Source organism: Ursus arctos, unplaced genomic scaffold, assembly GCF_023065955.2.
Source record: "Ursus arctos isolate Adak ecotype North America unplaced genomic scaffold, UrsArc2.0 scaffold_3, whole genome shotgun sequence".
In the NCBI taxonomy this organism is placed as follows: domain Eukaryota; kingdom Metazoa; phylum Chordata; class Mammalia; order Carnivora; family Ursidae; genus Ursus; species Ursus arctos.
In genome coordinates this window covers 45,252,069-45,271,005 of record NW_026622985.1, presented here as the reverse complement: position 1 = coordinate 45,271,005, position 18,937 = coordinate 45,252,069, and positions in this window count along the sequence as shown.

Here is an 18,937-nt window from a genome sequence, read left to right as displayed (position 1 = left end):
TCATTGTTATTAGACACCTAGGTGATTTTCTCTTTCTCCAGAAAGAATTCAGGTTTGCTTCTGGCATTTTTTTTAGGCTAGGAGCACATAACCTTCATCCAGTAAGGAATGAGATAATTTGTAGCTGAGTTTGTCTGTTTGAGGATGATCTATTTCTAATTTATCCTTACTCCAGGGTATGACTCTTTGAGCCTTTCTTTATTGGAAACAGACTCTAATGTTTTTTTTTCCATATTCCACACCTACTCGCTTAGCCGCTTCAGATTATAGAGTTTGCTGAGCTTCTGATCCTGTCAGTTTCTTCATTCAGCTCAGTCATTGAGCTTCTGAGCTGATGCTTAGAATCAGAAATGATTTGATTACTTTCTTTCTCCTCAGGACTGAGGCTCAACAGGTCCTACCTTTCTCACTCTCTAATGTCTTCAAATTAATTTTTTTTTTATGAGAAGTGCACATGACATAAAATGTACCATTTTAGAGTGAACAATACAGTGGCATTTAGTATATTCATAAGGTTGTGCAACCATTCCTTCTACCTTATTCCCATACATTTTATGATCCCAAAAGAAAATCCTATAATCTTAAAGCAGTTACTTTCCATTACCGCCCTCACCCTCCAACCCCTAGAAACCATCAATTTTCTATGTCTATGAATTTACCTATTCCGGGTATTTCATATGAATGGAATCATACAATGTACAACCTTTTTGTCTGACTTCTTTCACTTAATATGTTTTTAAAATTCATTGATGTTGACTATGTAATCATACTTCATTCATTTTTATGGCTGGATAATATTCCATTGTATGTATAGATGAATTTTGTTGATCCAGTCATCTATGGATAGACATTTGGGCTGTTTTCATCTTTTGGTTATTGCAAATAGTGTTGCTATAAACCTACATGTCCAAGTATTTGTTAAGTACCTGTTTTCAATTCTTTTGGGTATATACCTAGAAGTGGAATTGCTGGGTCACATGGTAATTCTATGTTTAGTTTTTTTTTTAAGAAATACTGAACGGTTTTTTACAGGAGCTGAACAAAAGATTTTACATTCTTACCAGCAAAGTATGAGATTCTGATTTCTCTACATTCTTGCTAACAGTTGTTACATGCTGTTTTGTTTTTGTTTTTGTTTTTTTTAAATAGTAGCCATTCTAATCTCTAATGACTAATGTTGAACTTCTTTTCATGTGATTGTTGGTCATTTGTGTATCTTATTTAGAGAAGTAGCTATGCAAGTCTTTGACTTATTTTTAAATTGGACAGTTTGACTTTTTGTTGTTGAGTTGTAAGAGTTCTCTGTATATGCTGGATAATCTACATTTATAAGATAATATGATTTGCAAATATTTTCTCACATTCTGTAAATCGTCTTTTCTTTCTTTTTTTTTTAATTAATGATTTTTTATTATATTATGTTAGTCACCATACAGTACATCCCCGGTTTCCGATGTAAAGCTCGATGATTCATTTGTTGCGTATAACACCCAGTGCACCATGCAATACGTGCCCTCCTTACTACCCATCACCGGTCTATCCCATTCCCCCACCCCCCTCCCCTCTGAGGCCCTCAGTTTGTTTCTCATAGTCCATAGTCTCTCATGTTTCATTCCCCCTTCTGATTACCCCCCCTTCTTTATCCCTTTCTTCCCCTACCAATCTTCCTAGTTCTTATGTTACATAGATGAGAGAAATCATATGATAGTTGTCTTTCTCTGCTTGACTTATTTCACTTAGCATTATCTCCTCCAGTGCCATCCATGTTGCAGCAAATGTTGAGAATTCGTTCTTTCTAATAGCTGAGTAATATTCCATTGTATATATGGACCACAACTTCTTAATCCAGTCATCTGTTGAAGGGCATCTCGGCTCCTTCCACGATTTAGCTATTGTGGACATTGCTGCTATGAACATTGGGGTGCATATGGCCCTTCTCTTCACTACGTCTGTATCTTTGGGGTAAACACCCAGTAGTGCAATGGCTGGATCATAGGGTAGCTCAATTTTTAACTTTTGAAGGGACCTCCACACTGTTTTCCAGAGTGGCTGTACCAACTTGCATTCCCACCAACAATGTAGGAGGGATCCCCTTTCTCTACATCCTCTCCAACAATTGTTGTTTCTTGCCTTGTCTATTTTTGCCATTCTAACTGGCGTAAGGTGGTATCTCAGTGTGGTTTTGATTTGAATTTCCCTGGTGGCTAATGATTTTGAACATTTTTTCATGTGTCTGTTAGCCATTTGTATGTCTTCATTGGAAAAGTGTCTGTTCATATCTTCTGCCCATTTTTTGATTTGTTTATTTGTTTCTCGTGTATTGAGTTTGAGAAGTTCTTTGTAGATCTTGGATACCAGTCCTTTATCTGTAGTGTCATTTGCAAATATATTCTCCCATTCCGTGGGCTGCCTCTTCGTTTTTTCGACTGTTTCCTTGGCTGTGCAGAAGCTTTTTATCTTGATGAAATCCCATAAGTTCATTTTATCTTTTGTTTCTCTTGCCTTTGGGGATGTGTCATGAAAAAGGTTGCTTTGGCCAATGTCGTAGAGGTTGCTGCCTATGTTCTCCTCTAGAATTTTGATGGATTCCTGTCTCACATCGAGATCTTTCATCCATTTGGAGTTTATTTTTGTGTATGGTGTGAGAGAGTGGTCAAGTTTCATTCTCTTGCATGTAGCTGTCCAATTTTCCCAGCACCATTTATTGAAGAGACTGTCTTTTTCCCACCGGATGTTTTTTCCTGCTTTATCAAAGATTAGTTGCCCAAAGAGCCGAGGGTCCATTTCTGGGTTCTCTATTCTGTTCCATTGGTCTATGTGTCTGTTTTTGTGCCAGTACCATGCTGTCTTTGTGATCACAGCTTTGTAGTACAGCTCAAAATCCGGCATTGTGATGCCTCCAGCTTTGTTTTTCCTTTTCAACAGTTCCTTGGAGATTCGGGACCTTTTCTGGTTCCATACAAATTTAAGGACTGTTTGTTCCAGTTCCTTGAAAAATGTCATCGGTATTTTGATCGGGATAGCATTGAAAGTGTAGATTGCTCTGGGTAGCATGGACATTTTAACTATGTTAATTCTTCCAATCCATGAGCATGGAATATTTTTCCATCTTTTTGTGTCTTCCTCAATGTCTTTCAAGAGTGATTTATAGTTTCTAGAATATAGGTCCTTTACTTCTCTGGTTAAGTTAATTCCAAGGTAACGTATGGTTTTTGGTGCTATTGTAAATGGGATGGATTCCCTAATTTCTCTTTCTTCAGTCTCGTTATTCGTGTATAGAAATGCAACTGATTTCTGAGTATTGATTTTGTATCCCGCCACGTTACTGAATTGCTCTATAACTTCTAATAGTTTGGGCGTGGATTCTTTTGGGTTTTCCATATAGAGTATCATGTCATCTGCGAAGAGAGACATTTTGACTTCCTCTCTGCCGATTTGGATACCTTCGATCCCTTTTTGTTGTCTGATTGCTGTTGCAAGGACTTCTAGTACTATGTTGAATAATAGTGGTGAGAGGGCATCCTTGTCGTGTTCCTGATCTTAAGGGAAAGGCTTCCAGCTTTTCCCCATTGAGAATAATATTTGCTGTAGGCTTTTCATAAATGGCTTTTATGAGATTGAGAAATGTACCCTCTATTCCTACACTCTGAAGGGTTTTAATCAGGAAAGGATGCTGTATTTTGTTAAATGCTTTTCTGCATCAATTGAGAGGATCATATGGTTCCTGAGTCTTTTCTTGTTGAAATGCTGTATCACGCTGATCGATTTGCGAATGTTGAACCACGCTTGCATCCCAGGTATGAATCCCAGTTGGTCATGATGGATAATCCTTTTAATGTACTGTTGGATTCTATTAGCAAGGATATTGTTGAGGATTTTGGCGTCCATATTCTTTAGGGAAATTGGTCTGTAATTCTCCTTTTTGGTACTTACTTATTTTGTTTTTCGAATCAACATTTTCTTGGTGTTAATTTTGAGTTTACCAAATCCAGGCCAGGCATATGGCAATGTTAAGTCTAAGCTGTAATAACAGCCTGAATGAAATTATAAAGTATCTGAAAAATATAAGAAATAAACAGATGATCCTTAAAGATTTTATTGTCAGGCATCTATTATAATGCTTTATATTAGGGAATGGACTGCATTAAACCAACTCTAAAATACAGTGTAGCTTTCTAAAACTGAAACGTTTCCTAGACACACACAAACTGTTGGGGGTGATGGATGTATTTATTATCTCGATTGTAGTGATGGTCTCATGGGTATGTACATATGTCAAAACTTACCAAATTGCGTGTTTTAAAAAAATGAAGCTCAGGAGCACTTGGGTGGCTCATTAGGTTAAGTGTCTGCCTTCTGCTCCTGTTGTGATCCGGATCCAGTCCCGCATCCGGATCCAGTCCCGCATCTGGCTCCTTGCTCAGCAGGGAGCCTGCTTCTCCTCCTCCCTCCGCCTCTGCTGCTCCTGCTGCTTGTGTTTTCGCTCTCTCTCAGATTTAAAAAAAAAAAAAAAATCTTAAAAAAGAAAAAAGTGCAGCTCAACTGGGTTTTATATGTAAGTGATGAATCACTAAATTCTACTGAAACTGCTATAACCACTGTTACATGTTAATGAACTAGAATTTAAATATTTCAGAAAAAATCAATAAGTATATCTCATTATACATTAATTTCACCTCAAAAAGCTGTTAATAAAAATAATTTAAAAACTGAGTTAGATTTATTCCACTCTAGCCATTTCTTTTTGTTTCTTCTTAGATACCTAATTGTCAAAAATATAATTTTTCAAAATGATAGACCAAAGGTAAAAGTAGAAGCTATTTTTTTCACATCAAAACCAATTATACCAGGTGCGTTCTAATTTTTAACTTTGGCTTAATTTGATCATTTCTCTAATCAGGCTGAACTGCCTAGCCTGCAAGGAGGCACTTTGAAATGAAAGTATTGAATGCTAGAAATATGAATATGTAAGCAATCAGATTGGTTCAAAACTATATCATTGTGATGTCCTTCTACGGAAGCTAGTACATGTGCAGATGGACAGGTGCACTTGAATATAATCATACAGACCAGTCCTCAATTTAGAGAATCATTCATGAATCATTCAATAAAATCCTAAGTATGAGTATAAAATAAAGCTGGAAAATAGAGCAGAACTATGTGTGCTTGATAAAGATTTAAAAATATACAGTTAATATAGTATTTAATGTTGAAAAACTAGATACTTTTCCCCTAATATCAGAAATAAGATAAGGATGTCTCCTCCCTCCACTCCTACTCAATATTGTCCTGAAAGTCTTAGCTAGTACAATAATTCAATGAAAAATGCATACAGAACGAGAGGGAAGACACAGACTTGTCTTTTCACAAATGACATGATTGTCTATGTAGAAACTTTCAAAGAATCAACAAAAAACTTGTAGGATTAATAAGCTATTATAGCAAGTTTTCAGGATAATAGGCTAGTTTACAAAGTCATTAATTTCCTGTATACCAGCAATGAAAAATTAGAATTTGAAATTCAAAACATAATGCCATTTACATTAACACCAGAAAAATAAAATAACAAAGTAAGTACAGATCTTTATGAGGAAAAGTATAAAACTCTGAGAAAAGAAGTAAAAGAAGTTCAAAGTACAATGAGAGGTATTCCATGTTCTTGGATAGAAAGACTCGATATTGCTAAGAATCTTGCCAAAGCATCCTATTTAACATATTCTCAGTCAAAATTCTGGTAAGTTACTTTGATTCTGAAGTTTATATGGAAGTCGTTAAGGCCTAAAATAGCCAACATGGTGCAGAAGAAAAATGAAGTCGGAGGACTGATGCTACCCAACTTTAAGACTTAATATGAAGCTAGCATAATAAGAGAGTGTGGTATTGATAAAAGAATATAAAACTATATCAACTTATCAGAACAGGCAGCCCAGAACTAGACTCACACGAATACAGTAAAATGATCTTTGGTGTAGGGGCAATGGCAATTCAAAGGAGAAAGCATAGTCTTTATGACATATGGTGCTGGAGCAACTGGGCATCCATATGCAATAGAAAAAAAAATGAATCTAGGTGTAGACCTATACCTTTTACAAAGATTAACTCAAAATGAATCATAGACCTAAGTATAAAGTGCAAAACCATAAAATTTCTGGAAGATAAGCTAGAAGAATATCTATTTGATGTTGGGTTTGGCAGTGATTTTTTAAATGGAACCAAAAGTGCAGTCCATGAAAGAAAAATGTGATAGGTTGGTCTTTTTAAAATTAAAAACTTCTGCTCTGCAAAAGACACTGTTAAGAGAATGAAAATACAAGCCAAAGATGGAGAGAAAATATTTGCAAAACACATATCTGACAAAGAACTTATATCCAAAATATACAAAAAAATCATAAAATTCAACAATAACAAAGCAAACAACTGAATTTAAAAAATGGATAAATGATCTGAACAGATCCCTAAACAACAAGATATACAGTTGACAAATAAGCATTTGAAAAGATGCTCAACATCATATGTCTTTAGGAAATTGAAAGTCAAAACTCTGAGGTACTACTATTAGATACAATACACACTTGTTAGAATAACTAAATCCAAAAAACTGGCAATAAATGCTGACAGGAATACAGAGCAACAGGAATTTATTATTTATTTATTGCTGGTGAAATGCAGAAATACTGTGGCCACTTTGAAATATAGTTTGGCTTTTTTTTTTTAATAAATGTAAATATCGTCTTATCATAGAATCCTGCAATCATGCTCCTAGATATTTACCCAACTAAGTTGAAAACTTCCGTCTAAACAAAAAGCCACATATAAACGTTTATAGCAGTTTTATTCATAGTTGCCAAAACTTAGAAGTAAGCAAGGTGTCCTTCAACAGCTGAATGAATAAACAGTGGTTTAGCCATACAATAGAATGTTATTCAGTGATAAATGAGCTGTCAAGACACACACACACACAAAAGAAAAGAAATGGAGGAAGCTTAAATTCATATTGGTAAGTGAAAGAAGCCTTTCTGTGAAGGCTACATACTGTAAGATTCCATCCATAGGACATTCTCAAAGAGGCAAAACGATAGAGACAGTGAAACCATGAGGGGTTGCCACCAGGAGGGGAGAGGAGGGAGGAGTGCATAGGTATAGTAAAAGAATGGAGTTTTAGGCCTGTGAAACTATTTTGTGTGATGCTGTAATGATGGATCTATAACATTATACATTTTTTAAAACTCATAGAACTGCAGAGCACAAAGTGAGTTTTAATATAAACTATGGATATCAGTCAATTAAAAGAAATGAATAAGAAATAAAGCCAGGTATAATTTTGTATTAGTACTAATCCATATTCAGAGAATTTTGTTTTTGTTTGTTTTATTTTGTGCATTTAATTAGGTCCCAGTTTGTAATCTAATATTTGTGTCTTTCTCCCCTGTTTGTTTACCAACGTCCAGATAATTACTAATCTAATGCCCTACGTCAAGTTCTATTTTCCTCCTACACTCTGTAAGAGTATATACGGTGCAGAAATTTGGGTACTAGTAGTTGCTTTACATTATATGAAAGTGTTCTAGTTTTCCAGTGATCTCTACAACATATTCCCATGGTCTCTACTTTGTCCCTACCACATAAATACAGTCCTGTATTTAACTCATGCTCCTCTCTATCTAACCTGACTCTTGTGACTTTATTTGCCAGTTTATATAGTTTAGTGTTCATCATTGTCTTATATTTAAATTTCTGATTTGATGCTTGAAAACTTGCTATAAAATTATTCCTGTCTGACCTTTCCTTTCAAAATTCAACATATTTAAAAATGATAAATTTATCATCATTTTCAAAGTGATTACCTTCTAATTCCGGTGAAATGGGCCCTCATTGTTGTAAGAACTTGAGTTTGAATTGTTGGAATAATTATTTCATTGTCCTCTTTTCCCATTGCTAAAATTCCATTTTTTCTAGCTCTTTCATCCATTCCTTTCATCAGATTTCCATCATTGCTACTAGGTTCCGACAGCCTCATATCTGAGGCCATTGTTAAGTCTGCTGATTGTCACTCTGCTTCTACCATTTATTCCTTCCAATCCAACTGTCAAATTCTGCTGTTAGTACCATTTTCACACATCAATTTTGCTTGAAAACCACAGGATTCGTTAGTCATAGGTTGGCATTCATAGTCTTTCATAACTCAACACTTAGATAGCTCTTCTGATTTAGCTCTCAGTACACAAATGCACTAGCCCCACCCAGCAAAATGCAGCTGTTGATTTGTTCATAGAACTTTCCTCTAGGACTTTAAGACACACATTCCCAATTAATGTATTTTGTTTCCATTCTTACTCTCATTCATATGTCAACATCCCACTCATATCTTACCTTCTCTCTGGTTGCTTTTCTCAATTTCTGTAGCTCTTACTGATTTTGCTCTTACATTTTACTGTAAATCATATTTTTATGTCCTTTTTCCACAACACTAAGTTCTTGTCTGGGGTTTGAGGGGTTTACTCTACCACCCCAGATAATGGCTATGATATATATATGCTGGAGTACAGTGTTTCCTACATGGAATGGTAACCTTGCAGACAGGAAAAGTACATAAGAGATAATACTGTGGAAGAATTTTCTCTTCTGAAGGAAAGGTGGCATGTTTTGACATTTATTTATTCAAAAATGCTTACTGAGACCTTACTCTTTGTAAGTACTCTTTGTAAGGACTAGGTCCCAAGATACCAACAGTGAAGAAAACACTTTAAAGTTTTTATTAATTATTGTTCTAGACATAGTGCATTATGTTTTTTTTTAATTTTCTGGGGCCTCTGCCTTTATCAAGCATATGCTTTGTAAATATTTGCATGTTTGGGAGGGGGGAAATCCTAGTACCTCAAAGCAGCAAGACCATTCATTAAGGAAAAAAACTGCTTAAACTAGAGCCATATGTGTCCTTCTCTTTGTGGCCATATTATGCCAAGGAGACAGGCCTTTAACTCTGCTTTATACATCAACACAAAGGAGTTTTTCCAGGCAGGCCACTGTCCGTGCCAAATTTGCCACAGTGAAATCTAGAGAACAGGCCTTCTTCCTATGTTAAGAATTTATAAGCCATGAGGATAGAAGTCATCCAACTATCTCCATTTTCAGCAGTCATAATGTCAATATTTCTTTCTGCTTCCTCTAACTTACTTTGAAATAGGTTTGCACTTGTGGTGATTCCTAAAAATTAATTAACTGTGTAAAATCGTACTCCATTGAATCAGTTCATCCAAAATTTCTTAGGATTTTTACATATGAATCAACAAGAAACCAGTTATACAATACAGTACTTGTTTTCAGGAAGAGTTATAAAAAAATGCCCTTTAGATTTTTGTTGGAAATTAGCACTTAGTTCATTTTGAATTTTTTGTATCAATACCTGCACCCTAGTAATTTAATAAGGATTGCAAAAATTTAGAGTGAATTGATTGGCAACCTTAATAATTACATGGGATAATTAAATGTCTGCAAAGATGATAATATCAACCTCTGCTAATAATCACTAGAATCACAATTATGTCAAACATAACTACAGAACTAGGAAGAAAAAGAAGAAAAAAAACCCTCAAGGGATGGCTGGGTGGTTCAGTTGGTTGAACATCCGACTCTTGATTTCAGCTCAGGTTATGATTTCTGGTGGGGTGGTGGGATTGAACCCCATCATCAGGCTCATGCTTAGCAGAGAATGTTCTTGTTCCTCTCTCTCTGCTTCTGCCCCCATTCTCTTTCTCTCTCTTTCTAAGAAAGAAAGAAAGAAAGAAAGACTTAAAAAAATAAAAATAAAAATAATAAACAAGCCCTTGAAGAACAGGCAGAACGTGCAGAAAATATATAAAATGATAGACTTAAATCTAGCTATTTCAATAATTACATTAAATGTGAATGTTCTGTGTACCACAATTATCAGGAAGCATTTGTCAGATTGAATGTAATAGCAAGGCAAAATAGCAGTGTATGGTTATAGGAAATACACTTTAAATATAAAGGTGCAAATAGATTAACAGTAAAAGGATAGAAAAGGATATCCAATGCTAGCACTAACCAAAAGAAATCTGAAATGGCTATATTAATAATAGGTAAAGTAGATTTCAGAGCCAAAATATAACCACTGCTAAAGAAAGCTATTTTCTAATGATAAAGAGCCTGCATTAAGATGAAGTAACAATTATACGTATTCACCTAATCACAGAGTGCCAAAATGCATGAAGGAAAAACTTAATAGAACTGTAAGAAAGGAAAGAAATCCACATTTACAGTCAGAGTTTGTAATACCACCCCTCTCAAAAATAAATTGAATAAGCAGAAATCAGTAAGGATATAAAAACTTAAATAACTTCAGCTAACTTAGTTTGTTTGGCATTTATACATCATTTCACCAAGCAACAGCAGATTACACTCCTTTTTTATTTTTTTCCTAGTGCATAGGGAACATTTAGATAGAGGATCTTTGGGCTATAAAACAAGTCTCAATGTAAAAGGTTTCAAGTCTAACAAAATGCATCCTTTAAACACACTGTAACTAAATTAGAAATCAGTGATGGATCTCTAGGAAACATTCAGGTATTTGGAAAATACCACACAGCAATAACCATGTATTAAAGAATAAATCATGAAAGGAATAAAAAATTAAACTAAATAAAAATAAAAATAAAAATATAACATAAAAATAACATCTTTATTCTTAGATAGCATCTCTTTCTGTCTCTGTCCTTGTCTCTCTCTATATATATAATATCTATAAAATGCCTATTAGAACCAGTTAGTGAGTTTAGCAAGGCTGTGGAATATAAAACAAGATTAATTGTATTTTTATAGGCCAGCAGCAACAACTAGAAACTGAAAGTAAAAAAGGAATATTGTTTGCAATAGCATCAAAAATTATGAAATAAGGATAAATCTGACAAAATTTATGCAACAACTATATGCAAAAGGCTATGAAACAGAAAAAAAGAAGTCCTAAATAAGTGGAAAGACGTCTCAAATACATAGATCAGAAGGCTGAAGATTTTTAAGATACTAATCCTATCCAAATTGATCTACAGATTCCATATAATTCCAATTAAAATCCCATTAGGTTTTTTGTAGAAATTGGCATACAAGTTCTAACATTTATATTGAATTCAAATAATCTAGAGCAGACAAAATAAATTTGAATAAGAAGAACAAAGTTTGAGAATTAATACTACCTGATTTTAATACTATAAGGCTACGGTAATCAAGAAAATATGTTGTTGTAAAGATAGAAAAATACACTAGCGAACAGAATACAGGATCCAGGAATAAGTTTATACATATATGGACAACTGTTTTTTAGCAAAGAAGACTTTATTTTCTCCACTGACAAGACTGTAGTTTCTCCATTGAATTGCTTTTGCTTTAAGGCAAATATAATATTTAAGTATATGATGCTGGAACAATTGGTTATCCAAATACAAAAAAAAAAATGAACTTTGATTTATGCCTTGCACAGCAAAAAAAATAACAAAACATTTTTTATACCTAATACAAAACCTGAAACTTTAACTTGTAGAACATAGGAGAAAACATTTGGCTTAGACAAAGATTTTTTTTTAAGAAAGATTTTTCTAAATATAACACTGGAAGCATAATACATAAAACAAAAATGTTGATAAGCTGGACTTCATCAAAATAAAAAAAAAACTGTGTTTCAAGAGATACTGTTAAGAGATTATAAAGACAAGCCAGAGACGGGGAGAAAATAAATTCAAAACACATATTTGATAAAGGACTCATCAAAATATGTAATAAACCCTCAAAACTCAATAAAAAACAAAACAGAAACAACTAAAAAAAAACCCACAACTCAATAGAAAGATGGGCAAAAGATTTGATTAGATAACTCACCAGAAAAATTACACAGGTGGCAAATAGGCACATGAAAAGATATTCACCATTAATGTTCATTAGGAAAATGTGAAAGAAGACCACAATGTGGTATTACTACACACCTATTTTAAAGGCAGAAGTTATAAAACACTGACTATACCAAGTATTGCCAAAGATAGGAGCTCACTCTTGTGCACTGCTGGTAGAATTTTCAATTAGTACACTTACTTTGGAAAGCAGTTTGGCTATTCTTAAAAAGTTAAATACACACTTACCATATGACCCATCCATTCTATTCCTAGGTATTTTCCCAAGAGAAGTCAAACCATATGTTCATACAAAGATGTGCAGATGAATGTTCACAGCAGCTTTATTAGTTATAGTAAAAAACTGCAAAATACTCAATGTTCATCAACAGATAAATGGATAAACAAATTGTAGAATATCCATATAATGGGTTTTGTTTAACAATAAAAGTGAATAAACTTTATACATACAACAAGTTGGATGACTTATAAATACTGAGTGTAAAAAGCCAAAGTGAAAAAGACTGTAGTTCTTACTATATTATTACACTCAAAGAACATTTTAGAAAATGTCGAATAATTTGTAGTGATCAGTGGGGATGGAATTTGGGGGCAGAAGTAGAGTAATATAAAGGTCATGAGGAACTTTGGGGCATGACAAGTGTATTCATTATCTTGATGGTGGCGATAGTGTCCTGGGTGTATAAATAGATATGAATAGTGTACTTCAAATATATAGTTTGTGTATGTCGATTATACCTTAATAATGTCATTTAAAATATGTTGATCCATGTTGCAGCTTGAATCATTTGTCTATGCATGATTTTGCAATGACATGCATTAGTTACTAGAAAATATCTGTCACAATTACACTGTCAAGCTGATGGTGGCCTATATACATTTTCCAAGATGATACTTTTCATTTGGAAGCTAGAATTATTGTTGAAGTGGCAGGCTTATTTAGTTCAGTTTCTTGAAAATGTCTCTAAGTACTAAACCCTGAATAACTGTAATTTGTCCAGTGTTCCTTTATGTCAAAGGTTCCCATGAAAAAAGTGGATAGTTAAGCTCACAAGTCAATCACAAAAGTGATTTTTCTTGAGACATCTGTTATACTTCATTATGCATCAAAAGTGTTTTGTAAGCAGTGCCTATTTTGTCAGGCTGAATATTACAAAGGTATGAACTCAAAGATGGAGATTTAATAAAATTAGCATTTTTAACTGCTTGAGAAAGGACATTTTTCATTGTAACTGTTTTTTTTTCTTTTTGTTTTGCACTGCCAGTCCATTGTACTAAAGAGTACAGTGATTCCTACCTAGCACAGTTTGTTGTCAGCAATTTTACCCACTATTGCTTTTGCACACAATGAAAAAGACAGATGATGTCTTAGAGCTTTTGTGAAAATAGTTTTGACTTTTCAGTCCCTGAAAAGGTCTTTGGGAACCACAGGGTTTTGCAGCCCATTTTCAGAACTGTTGGAAATGATTACATAATTAAAGGCTAGAAAAAAAAAATTGAGGTATTATAAAGGCGAATAGTACAAGAAACAAACAAAAAAGAACAATTAAAAACACCTGGGAGAAAAAAACCTAAAGGGGTAAGTTATGTTCCAAATATGAAGCAAACTAAAATGTGGCAAGATTTTAAACAGTTGAGAGTGTGTCTCAAACAAGAATGTCAATATCATTTTTCTTGCGTAGTCCAGAGTTTCTGACATTGGACCGTATGAAAAAGAAATACAATTCTCACATATTTTTTACCCAGAAGTAAACAATATTTATATAGTTGTATAATTCAGATCTTGTTTATTTATTTCCAACATTTAATGTAGACAGATCACATAGTACTTGGTTGGGATTGCAAACTAGATTCACCTAACATTGCATGAGAGAAGAGCTCACCAAGGATGGGATGTGGCAGTGGAAATCCATTGGCAGGAAAAGTAGAGGAGAGAGCAGACTGCTAAAAAATAAGAAGCAAGAGATACTATTGAATATGGAACAAAGATTTAAATAAATTACTTAAAGTTACAATTGTAATGCAATATAAGCCTTCAGATAGTGGCATTTAAAGGAGAAGACTGTGAAGGACTTTGATGGCATGAACAAGCTAAATCTTCAGTTTTTAGGGCAAGGTGATCTATAATGAACTGTTGTAAACTGATAAATCAATATTAGAGTAGAGTAGTCATGAAAATAGCCTCTAACAATTAAAATCATACACAACAGAATTCTGTTTCTAGGAAATTGGACTGAAGGAAGGAGGAAGAATAATGCTTTTCGACATTGTCTTCTGTAGTGTTTTCTTCAAATAAAAGCAGTGATTAATTATATAAGTAAAAATTATTATATAAACAATATATTGTACATTAATGTGTATTTGATATATAGGCATATAAATTATTTACATTTAAAATATATTTATATGGTATAATTACAAAATTAAATAAGTAAATATTTTACACATTGCTCATCTTTTAATGATATCTTAAAGTTTGATCTCCTTCAGTTTATAGGCTTTGTTTATTCTTTATACTCTAATGCATAGTTCAATATCTAGCCTATGGTAGGTGCTCAGTAAATATTGAGTAAATGTATAGCTGCCATGATATTGTTGTAGTCCCAAGGAATACTGTGACATCCTTTAAAGAATTTCATCTGATACAACTTTACTTTTCACCACCTATCATTCTAGGGAATTCTAGTTTAAAATAAAACTAGTCTGGTGGTAGGTGTCCTTTTTCAATAAATGGAAAGGAAGAGAGTAATGTTTTTTGAGTGCCTACTCTTTGCCTCCTGCATCATTTTATTTAATATTTGCGACAATCATAGGTATGAATTATAATAGCAAGACCATTGCAGTCATCTTGCTTCTCCTGCTTGACCAGTGTTGGGCAAAATGGAGGAGCCTCAATAAATCGTCACTGAAGAAATAGCATTGAAAGTTAAAATTATTTTAGTGAGAAATAGAGTAAACAAAGCATCAGAAACTTTAAGCAACTTTCTTAGAGTTATACTAGAACTAGTAAATGGTTTGAAATATACACCTGGCCAAGCTCAGAACCTTAGGATCCTCATTATGTCCTAGTTTGGCACTGGGAGACAGACTGCCAACTCTGTGTGATAGTTCAATATTGTGGGTTTTGTTTTTTAAATTATGTAGTTTTGCTTCATTTTAAGGGAAGACTTTGTGTCTGACCCTTGAGCCATCTTTTAGAATAATGGTGACAATGTCAGTTACATCCCTGATTAACAGGCTAATTCTTTATAGCTACTTTTCCTAGACCATGCTGCAACTTTATGAGTGGAACACTACTGGCATTGAGTACTTGATTTTCCCATTAAGAAACTTTCAGGAAATTGAGGTACAAGTGATAGTAGCTATTCTGTTTAACATTCTTACAACCTCCATGAATCTCACTTCATGAGTTTTATCATGTAGCATGTTAAAGAATGAGATTAAATTAAGCCTTGATTTAGCATCGACTTAGATGCTTTACCAAGCAACTTGGTTCAGTCATGATGTTCTAATCCAGGCATATTCCATTGTCTGTTAAATGTCCGTGCCATTTTTTTGTTTTAAGTATAACACACACATACCAGGGGAAGAAAACCACACCTAACCTATGGATGCTGGCCAAAATTTAGCTTTTGATTTGGCATTCTCTGTACCAAGAGTCTGTACTATACTTGGTAACCAGACTAATAATAAATGTCACATAAAACCCTAAAAATAGACTACTGCCAGTTTTGATATAGTCTGCAAATAGTTGGAAAAACAACATGAGTCAGTCTTTCAAGGATGTTCTCTTTTTTGTTAGCTTGTTTTAATATTCCAAGATAATGTTAAGTGATAGAAATAAATTACATTGGCTCAGTTCTGAATAGCATTTCAAATCCAGTAAGAGGCTGCTGATTTCACATTGTTCTGTCTAGCTTCTCTCCAACTTGTACTTTATGAGTTGTGTTTAGTGTAGGTCCAATATTCAGAAACACAAACCAAAAGCATCTGGGGATTCTCTGTTTCGAAGTATGTATGGATCAGGAATAACCGAGAGAAGTGAGAATAAGCCAGTTTTTAAGGTGCGCTAGGTTTCTGATCCCACTCAAGTCTGATGGATATCATTAAGTCTCTTAGATATTTGAATAATTCCACCAAATAAAATGTGAAAAGTATTTAATGTAAAGCATTCTGAAGTTAGTATGTGGGGAAATTTCCTTTTTTTAACTTTTTAATTCATATTTTAAAATATTTCTATTGTTTAAACCAGAGTTCACTATTTCAATTTTCACAACCTCTCTAGCTGTTCAGTAAACTGCGTTCTACCTCCTCCTCTTTCTTTCCCCTTTCACAGTCATTTTTTGCTAAGGCACCAAACACATACTAGCCCAAGGATGGGCTCACCTGATTATCATTTAGAGAAATGAAGGTTCCTCAAAGTTAGGTCTTTCATCTTTGTCAACTTTAATGCAAAGTGATGGTTAAAAAAAATGTTGTGTTTACCTTCAGCGTAATTATCTTGACTTTGGTCACTTTTTAAATTATAAATATGATCTTGAATAATAATTAAATTATAAATATGACCTTTCTCATACCCAGTTTCCTCATTTGTAAAATGGGATAATATATTCCTCATAAGATAGAGACTAAATGAAATAATATAATATTTGTCAAACTTTAGTTATGTAACTATCGGTTTTAAAAATTTTTTGCTAGACCAATTATTTATTGTCTTCAATTTTACTTAAAAGTTAACACAATTTTTACAGAAGACACTTTATATTATAAACATAAATGAATACTCAATAATATTTTCTTTAGATAGTAATTAAAAAGTAAAACAACAGAAATAAATATCATTAAATGTTTAGTGTTTAATAAAATATTTAATAAACATAAGACTTTTAATGCAAATAATATTATTTATAAAATGCATGAATGAGGAAGTTTCTTGAATGAATAAAGGAAACTATTAAAAATCAGTTGGCTAGGAATTTAGCATTGGACTCAGTATTGCTTTCTTTGTGAACATGAGGTTCTTCATCTATAAGACATTTCAGTGTTTTTCCTTTGATATCTTGTAGCATAAGAATACCAAGCGGTATGTATATGCAACAGGAATAAATATTGTATCATGACTCAGATTGTCATTTAAAATTTTAATAGAAGTGGGTAGCCTTACTGTCCATGGAAGAGAGGTGCAATATTTATTACTTTACCTCAAGATATGTTTAATTATCAGAAAGACATCACATATCTATGTATTTGAAGACCTTCAGGAACATTCAGTGTTTTAGAGGTAAAATATTAAGCACCTGAATTGGCAAATAGCTTTCTGAGAAAGGTGACATCTAAGAAAATTCACAATTTTTTCCAAGGAATATTACAAATAAATTTAAGATAAAAATATTGAAATTGACTGATAGTTTAAATAAAACTATCAAATACTTCTTATCTTAAAAGTATATTGTAAAATGTAGATTGAGGACAGGAAAAAGACTAGTAGAAATCATGTATTAACAAATTTTACTGTTCTTTTTTTTCATTGAAGTGTAATTAGCATATAGTGTCATATTACTTTCAGGTGTACAATATAATGATTTAACAATTACATACATTACTCAGTGCTAATCAAGGAAAGTGTACTAATCACCTTTATGTATTTCACCCATCCTGACACCCATCTCCCCTCTAGCAACCACCAGCTTTGTCTCTTTTTTCCTTTGTCCGTTCATTTGTTTTGTTTTTTAAATTCCACATATGAATGAAATTATATGGTACTTTTTTTTCTCTGACTTATTTCATTTATCATTTATACCCTGTAGGTCCAACTTTTCTGTTTCAAGTAGTAAGATCTCATACTTTTTTTTCATGGCTGAGTAATACTCCATTGTGTATATATACCACATCATCCTTATCCATTCTTCTGTTGATGGACATGGGTTGCTTCCATTTTTTGGCTATTGTAAATAATGCTGCAAGAAACATAGGGGTCCATGTATCTTTTCAAATTAGTGATTTTGTTTTCTTTGGGTTAATTCCTAGTAGCGGGATGACTTGAATATATAGTAATTCTATTTTTAATTTTTTGAGGAACCCCCATACTGTTTTCCACAGTGTCTGCACCAGTTTGCATTCCTACCAATAGTGGGCTCCCTTTTCTCCATATTCTCCCCAATAGTTGTTTTTTCTTGTCTTTGATTCTAGTTATTCTGACAGGTATGAGGTGATATCTCATTGTGGTTTTGATTTGCATTTCCCTGATGATGAATGATGTTGAGCATGTTTTCATGTGTTGGCCATTTGTATGTTTTCTTTGGAAAAATGTCTGTTCAGGTCCTCTGTCCATTTTTAATTGGATTATTATCATTAATACTGGTATTGAGTTGTATTTGTTTTTATATATTTTGGATATTAATCCCTTATCAGATGTATCATTTGCAAGTATCTTCTCCCATTCAGTAGGTTGCCTTGTTTTGTTGATGATTTCCTTTGCTGTCCAAAAGCAATTTAATTTTGCTTTTGTTTCCCTTGCCTGAGGAGACATATCTAAGGGAATGTTTCTACAGCAGATGTCAAAGAAAATACTGCCTATGTTTTATTCTAGGACTTTTATGGTTTCAAGTCTCATATTTAGGTCTTTAATTGATTTCGAGTTTGTCTTTGTGTATGGTGTAAGAAAATGGCCCAGTTTCATTCTTTTGCATTTAGTTGTCCAGGTTTCCCAACACCATGTGTTGAAGAGACTGTTTTTTCCCCTTGTTTAGTCTTGCCTCTTTTGTCATAGATTAATTGATCATATAATCATAGGTTTATTTCTGGGCTCTCTATTCTGTTTCTATTTTTGTGCCAGTACCATACTGTTTCCTCTTATTACAGCTTTGTAGTTTATCTTGAGATCTGGGATTGAGACACCTTCAGCTTTTTTCTTCTTTATCAAGATTGCTTTGGCCATTTGGGGACTTTTGTGGTTCCATACAAATTTAGGATTACTTATTCTAGTTCTGTAAAAAAATGCTGTTGGTATTTTGATAGAG